Source organism: Lithobates pipiens, unplaced genomic scaffold (genome assembly GCF_037356315.1).
Source record: "Lithobates pipiens isolate NorthernLeopardFrog02 unplaced genomic scaffold, aLitPip1_a1.2 Scaffold_16, whole genome shotgun sequence".
NCBI classification, from domain to species: domain Eukaryota; kingdom Metazoa; phylum Chordata; class Amphibia; order Anura; family Ranidae; genus Lithobates; species Lithobates pipiens.
Genome location: NW_027507748.1, coordinates 152073983 through 152082298, shown reverse-complemented (window position 1 = coordinate 152082298; position 8316 = coordinate 152073983).

Below are 8316 nucleotides of genomic sequence, written 5' to 3'. Positions count from 1 at the left end.
AAACTGATAGTGTGTATGGGGCTTTACAGTAAATAACCCTCTACGCAGTTTAAGGTTAAACCTCTTTTCTTCTAATTTTAATGAGTGCCCATGTGTCTTAGTAAACTCCCTTCCGTGAAAAGTGTTATCCCTATTGTGGGGTCACCAGTATGGTATTTGTAAATTGAAATCATATCCCCTCTCAAGTGTCTCTTCTCTAGAGATAATAAGTTCAGTGCTCGTAACCTTTCATCATAATCCTCCAGCCCATTTATCAGCTTTGTTGGCCCGCATGCTGTTCCTCCCACAGATCCACAGCCGCTTGGGGACATTCAGCCTGAGAGTGGGATATTAGATGCATTCTCCAGATGTACCTGTACAGATAGCCTGGAGCGTTCCGGATGTGAGGTAGCCAGTCGGCCTACCTGAAGAACTTGCCTGATTCAGGACACTTTGCTTGGGCCATGATCGCAGGATTGGTGAGATACAGAGACACTGCATGCAGACAACATTGCTTGTGGTTTCCTACACTAAAGAACACTATACTGTACACATCCTCTGCCAGGCAGTAAAAGTGTTCTTTCTGCTCCAGGAGTTACACAGTACACTTTGCACCACTGCTACCAAACAGGAATTCTAAGTGCACCATTAAAGTGGCTAGCTGAAGAGTCAAGGCCTTCTTCTTCCTTGGGACTGAAGACCTTATGACACCCACACACACCCAGGGCTCAGTATATGTAGTGAATGAGCAGGGTTGTCTGACTTGGGAGGTACACTATTGACCACTGAATTAGGTGACAGTGATCTGTCAATTGTTAAAGTGTCAGTCCTTATTACATGGTAAATTTACCTAAGGTATATTTTCCTACTGTTCAGATATATTGCTTTTGCTTACTCCCATTCTAAATAAATTTCACAGTAAAGACTAATTCTGTGTTTTACTATAACGTGTGTCTTTTTATTGGTGTTGTTTGCACTAACATTATTGCCAGGTGTGCCAGAGGGTCTAAGACTGTTCTTGGGGTTGAGTATAGAACCAAATATACTCAAGCAGGTTTTTGGGAGTAGCACTACATGTGAGGGCTCATTTGGGATACCTTTACTCTGCAATCAACTCCTCAAGATAGCATCCCATTCCCTACCAGCACCAAGATGGACTCTGCTGGAGGAAATGTGCATATAGGGTTGAGGTAGGTTTTTCCGAGCACTCATAACTCAGGACCCATTCAAGGTCTGAGGGCACCAACTGGATTGCACCAGGGGAAAATTTACTTCTTAAAGCATAGGACAACTGCAAGTACCTAAAAAAGGTGCAAGGAATGGCAATAAAGTAGTAAAAGGAGTGCAGTGAGAGGTCTGATGTGATACCATTCACCAATTTAATGCCGAATCTGGTACAGGCTATTGTTCCAGGAAGCTTAACCAAATTCCATAGTGGGGCAAATGCCCCACTATTCCATAGTGGGGCATTTGGTAAAACCGCAGAATGCAGATAACCCTCACATACAAGATCCACCCTCAAGGCCCGAAGGGTAGTACGCATAAGGGGTTAGGTCATAAGGAGCTCTAGGGCCACAGAGGAGAAAGCACATAAGGGCCTCTACAGAGTGCACCACTGCAACTTTCACTACAGTGGCAGGGTTGGACATATCTGGTTTCAGCAACCAGTAATTAATTGGATGGCTAAAAAAGTATTTATGGTAATCCAGTAATGCCAGACCGCCCTGCGAGGTGGGCCACATAAGTGTGGACAATTTGAAGCGCGGAGGATGGAAGCCCAAGAGAAAGGAGGAGAAGATTCCATGTAACTGGATGAAAAAGGATTTAGGGATCCATTGTGGGGAATTACGGAACAAATAATTAAAATTTGGGAGATCTTCGCTTTGATTAGGTTATTGCATCTCAGAAGGGACAGAGTGAGGTTCTCCCATGCTTTCAGTTTAGTCCTGACAGTCTTAACAACTGGAGTCAAATTAAGTGAAATGTAACTAGCAACATCACATGAAACATGCACCCCTAGGTATGTACTTTCATCCACCCATTGCAATTGGAGATTTGTTGATGCGGTAAGTTTAGCAGCAGGATCAATATCAAACAGTTGGGATTTGGATCAATTTACCCTAAGTCCAGTTACCTCTGAAAATGCATTCAAGACATGTAACGCACCCTCCTGCAGGGAGTGGCCAGCATCATTGAGAAACAACAGGAGGTTGTCAGCATACAGGGTTTACCCTGTCCTCCAGTAATGCCAAATTCAGGCCTTTAATTATAGGTGTTACATGGAGAGCTTCAGCAACAGGTTCCATGGCTATGACAAAAAAAATGGGGAGAGAGGGTACCTCAAGATAGTTTAAATGAAAATGAAAGACCCCCCCCCCCCAGGTGAATGGCAGCTGTTGGAGAGCTATATATTTATTCTCCACAGGAAAGGCCACTCCACAGTATCAAATGCCTTCTCAATGTCTGGGGAGACAATCACTCTGGTGTCCTGGTTATCGTGATTAGAATGAATATTCATGAATAACCCAAATAAATGAATATCTGTAGATTTACGGGCCATAAACCTGCTCTGGTCCAAATTTATAATCAAAGGTAACAAGGGGTTGAGCCTATTAGTGAGGAGTTTAGTTAGGATTTTGAGGTCATTATTAAGAGGTGCAATAGATCTATAGGAGGCAACAAGTGTCGTAGTTTGAGCTATTTTTTTTTCTCTCTCCCTTTTTTCAGTCATTTATTTTAAAAGTTCTTCCTCCTAACTCTTGGAATTTGGGGCATACCTCTTAAACGAGTGTTACTCCTTAGTCACATTTCATTTTGCAAAGCCCTGGTTCATTTGTGCTTTGGTTGCTTGCTCTTTGTTATATTATACCACTCTTTATTGACACAGTTGTTTAGGTGAGCAGGTTACATAGTTACATAGTTAGTAAGGTTGAATAAAGACACCAGTCCATCCAGTTCAATCTGAGTGAGTTTCTACAATTGTCCTTATCCCTGTACATTGCACACTCACATAGGTCCCTACCCTCAAGGAGCCCACAATCCAAGCTTCCCATTCATATACTAGGGCCAATTTTGGACAGAGGCCAATTAACCTACCTGCATGTCTTTGAAGTGTGGGTGGAAACCGAAGTACCCGGAGGTAACCCACGCAGGCACAGGGAGAACATGCAAACTCCAGGCAGGTAGTGTCATGGTTGGGATTTATTTAATTTTGGAAATTGAATACAATGTATTGAATGAAAAAAAAAAACCTGTGTTCTTTTTTCCTGTACTGAGCTGTATTCTAGAGAACCACCTAATATACTGCCATACATTTTTATATAATCCCTAGCGTAAAAGCCTTACAAGCCGCCCTCATTTTCAGTAAAAAAAAAAAGTTAATATATATCTTTCTAATTTATCATAGAATGTTTTCCTTGTTTTGTGTTATAGCAATGAATCCAGCAATTGGAAATATTAAGGGCTTCGTAAAGTCATTATGAAATGGTTTCTCTCCTACAATACACTTGACAAACTCTCCAGAACAGCAGTCCCTTTATTACTACAATCTACACTCATCTAAAGAAACAGCATGGAGTAGCAAAACCACACAGCTATTTATTGCCCTCAAAAGGATAAAACAAAGATTAAAAATAAATCCCTATTGCAGCAGTATGAAGACTTTTCTTTAAGTTGGACTCCAGGCAAACAGCTAAATACACAACTGAAATACATATATGGGAGCTTTTTTCCCTGCCAAATGATTTGAATTTCTGTTCATCTAGTGCTGAGATTTTTACAGCCTTGCTATACATAACATCCTGATTGACTTTGCTGCAGTTAAATAGCATAACTAGATCGCCACTCATTTTTAAGCCCTCTTCTCCAATCAGCATGGTCCTTTCTACACATGTGAATGCAGCACATCTGATTGCCCCCAAGTACTGCCTATCTCTCTTTCAGTTTGAATGCTGCTGTACAGAGGATTACAAGAGGCTGAAGTTAAAGCGGGAGTCCGCCGGGAGTCCACGTTTTTTTTTTTTTTAAAAGCCAGCAGCTACAAATACTGCAGCTGCTGACTTTTAAAATAGTGACACTTACCTGTCCAGCGTGCCCGATCGTCTCTCGGGTGCTGCCGCCGCCGCCATCTTGGGTATGGGAATCAGGAAGTGGAGCCTTTCGGCTTAATTTCCCGGTTCCCTACTGCGCATGCGCGAGTCGCGCTGCGCAATAAGAATGGACCCGCTGCCTCTGGGATCTGTGTGTTTCCCAGCAGGCAGCGGGGGACCTTCGGAAAGGGGTGTAATGTACGCCCCTTTCCGCAGAGAGCTATCCCGGAAGTGGGTGCAGATACCTGTGCTGTACAGGTACCTGCACCCCCCTCCCCCCTGAAAGGTGCCAATTGTGGCGCCGGAGGGGAGGAGGGTTCCGATGAGCGGAAGGTCCACTTTAGGGTGGACCTCCGCTTTAAGTCATATTTAGATATCCTGACTAGTTGCATTTAAAAGAAATGTCATCATTATTGTTATTAAATAAATATAACTGTATCCATTGGTGTTTTTCACTATGTGTCTGAGGTTCAGCTGTAAAGCAAGTACAGTGAGGGAAAAAAAAGTATTTGATCACCTGCAGATTTCTTATATTTGCCAACTGACAAGGAAATGAACAGTCTATCATTTTAATAGTAGGTTTATTTTAACAGTGAGAGACAGAATAACAATAAAATTATCCAGAAAAACACATTTCAAAAAAGTTATAAATTTATTTACATTTTAATGCATGAAATAAGTATTTGACTCCTTCACAAAACATGACTTAGTACTTGGTGGCAAAACTCTTGTTGGCAATCAAGAGGCCAGACATTTCTTGTAGTTGACCACCAGGTTTGCACACATCTCAAGAGGGATTTTGTCCCACTTCTCTTTGCAGATCCTCCCCAAGTAATTAAGGTTTGGAGGCTGACGTTTGGTAATTCGAACCTTTAGCTCCCTCCACATATTTTCATGGGATTAAGATCTGGAGACTGGCAAGGCCACTCCAGAACATTAATGTGCTTCTTCTTGAGCCACTCCTTTGTTCCCTTGGCTGTGTATTTTGAATCATTGTCATACTGGAATACCCATGTACGACCCATTTTCAATTATCCTGGCTGAGGGAAGGAGGTTCTCGCCCAAGATTTGATGGTGCATGGCCCCGTCCACCGTCCCTTTGATTACTTGATACTAAAGTATCCTGTCCCCTTAGCAGAAAAACACTCCCAACGCATAATGTTTCCACTTTTATGTTTGATGTTGGGGATGGTGTTCTTGGGGTCATAGGCAGCATTCCTTCTCCTCCAAACACGGCAAGTTGAGTTGATGCCAAAGAGCTGGATTTTGGTCTCATCTGACCACAACACTTTTACCCAATTCGCCTCTGAATCAGATATTTATTAACAAACTTCAGACGGTCCTGTACATGTGCTTTCTTGAGCAGGGGGACCTTGCGGGCACTGCAGGATTTCAGTCCTTCACAACATAGTGTGTTAACAATTGTTTTCTTGGTGACTATGGTCTCAACTGCCTTGAAATCATTGACAAGATTCTCCCGTGTAGTTCTGGACTAATTCCTCACCATTCTCATGATCATTGAAACTCCACGATGGATCTTTCATGGAACCCCAGATAGAGGGAGATTGACAGTTATTTTGTGTTTCTTCTATTTGCGAATAATCACACCAACTGTTGTCACGCTCTCACCAAGCTGCTTGGGGATGGTCTTGTAGTCCATTCCAGCCTTGTGTAGGTCTACAATCTTGTCCCTGACATCCTTGGACAGCTCTTTGGTCCTGGCCATGGTGGAGAGATTGGAATCTTATTGATTGCTTCTGTGAACTGGTGTCTTTTATACAGGTAACAAGGTGAGATTAGGAGCACTCCCTTTAAGAGAGTGCTCCTAATCTCAGCTCGTTACCTGAATAGAAGACACCTGGGTGCCAGAAATCTTACTGATTGATAGAGGATCCAATACTTATTTCACTCATTAAAATGCAAATCAATTTATAACTTTTTGAAATGCATTTCCTGGATATTTTTGTTGTTATTCTGCCTTTCGCTGTTAAAATAAACCTACCATTAAAATTATAGATTGATGATTTTACTTGTCAGTGGGCAAACGTACAAAATCAGCAGGGGATCAAATACTTTTTCCCCTCATGTACAAATCTAAAAAAAATGCAAATAGCTTGCAAAATTGTTGGCATGAAAAGCTAAATGTCATATATTGCAGGCTATGCCCCTACACTACATGGAGGAGTACACATACACATTGAAACAGTGTAAAATATGGAATGCATTTTGTTGGTCAATGATCCTTAAATTGGCTTTACTAGAGAATTAGACCCTAAGTATGCATAGTGCTACAGGTTGATAATTGGCTGACTAGTGCATCAAGTTTATAATTGATTGAATCAATCCAGTTTAAAGCCACAGGGTTAATATTTTTAGCTCCTGGCTGCCAAAGTATGGCCAAACTGTTGTCACCAGTAGGGATAAGCTTTCTGTTCGGACTGAACTTTGCTGATCGTAATTAGTCTGAAAGCCCAAACATCTAGCCAATCAGTGGGAGCCGAAAAAGCCATACTTTATATAGTATTTCCTGCACTACTATACTGTATATGAAAGCTTCCAATGTCAGTGGTTGATAAGGGAGCCAGCACAAGCCAGCCCCAGTCATTGCTGTCCAGGAATCCCTGGCCATGTAAAAAAAGGGTATGAATAGCACTGACATCACTGACCAAAGATGGCCACATGGCACTGGCATCACTGGGTTTAAGCAGCCCCTTTGTTTACATATAGTAGCAGGGACCATAAGATGTAATTTGAAGCATGTTAAATTGTGCAATTGAACATTTCTGTTTTGGTGAGTCAGCAGGTGTCGATCATCAAGATTGACAAAGGTCTATATCTTTGGATGACATGATTGATGATAGATTTACATTGAGGAACATTTTTTTATTTTTTAATACAGGACTTGTCAAAAATATGTGTTTTTTTTTTTTAATTCTGTGAATGAGTAGGGGTACTATGTATTATACCTCTTATCCATTCACGTAGATGGGTAGTATCTGGAGGCTTAAAGATTCTGATAATCCCCCTGTCTACAAAGCCCCACAACCACCAGGCCAGGGTTATGGGGAAGAGGCCCTTTTCCTCATCAAACAGGGGGTCCCCCTGCCAAGGTACCACCCTCACATTAAAGGCATTTTGCTTGGGGTGGGGAGTGCATGCTCATCTCCCTTTTACTGGTCAGCCAGGTTAAGCACTCAGATTTTGGTCTGGTATGAAATTTGTATCTAGACATCAGAAGCACACTTCCATATCAGTTCATGCCTGAACTGTTGTTTTGCTATTGCCAACTGGTATTCTAGGTATTTGGCAACCATCTTCACAACACAAGTTATATGGTTCAATTTAACCCCTTCAGTTCCCAACACAAATTCTAGTATTTTCTACATTGGACTCATTTCCACACTAAGCATGAGATAACTATGAACACAACAAATTATAAACTGGTAAGTAGATTCTCTTTTCTACATGCTGGCTATACCAAATACAGTGAATTCTAGAAGGATGTTGCTTGCACATGAAATGTGATTGACTCACTAGACCTATACATATCTAAAATACATGTTCAACAGACAGAGCACTTCTTACCTAGGCCTGTGCTTTAACATAGTGCAGATTAGGGCTCTGGTAATCCAACTGAACACCTGGGGCCCCTGTCACATGGGGACCTGGTTCACCTGGCCCGTGTTCCATGAGAGGGTTAGCTCTCCAAGAGGGGCGTGACTCCTCCTCAGGTAATGATTGTGTACAAAACTCACAGTACTTATCCCTTTTAGTCCACCACAAGGAGGGTGTTTGTTGCAAAATAATCTTTACTTAAATAAATGCGTTCATTCCACAATAGTGGCATAACACAATTAAAATTTCTGGTTAGTAATTTCTTACAGTCCAGATAATCAAATGATCACACATTCAAAAGAGCTATATTCTAAATTCTAACATGATGGAGGGGGGGTGGGAATATTGCAGTGTTCACGTTCCATCAACTCTTCCATTGTCCTAAATCTCTTTGAGGGTAAGTAACCTCCATTCTTTCTCAGAACTCGTCCCCAGAAGGGAGAAAGCTCACAAACTCTCCAGTTACATCTCTTCCTCCAGACTAAGCTCCTTCCATGCTGCAACCTCTTGCAGCCCACATAACACATACAGTATGTGTTCAGGCAAAGAAGGTGAGCTTTATTGCCCACATGCCACGCATATGCGTTCATTGGTGGCATAGATTCCTGCGCTGCATTCCCAGCACAGAGATTAA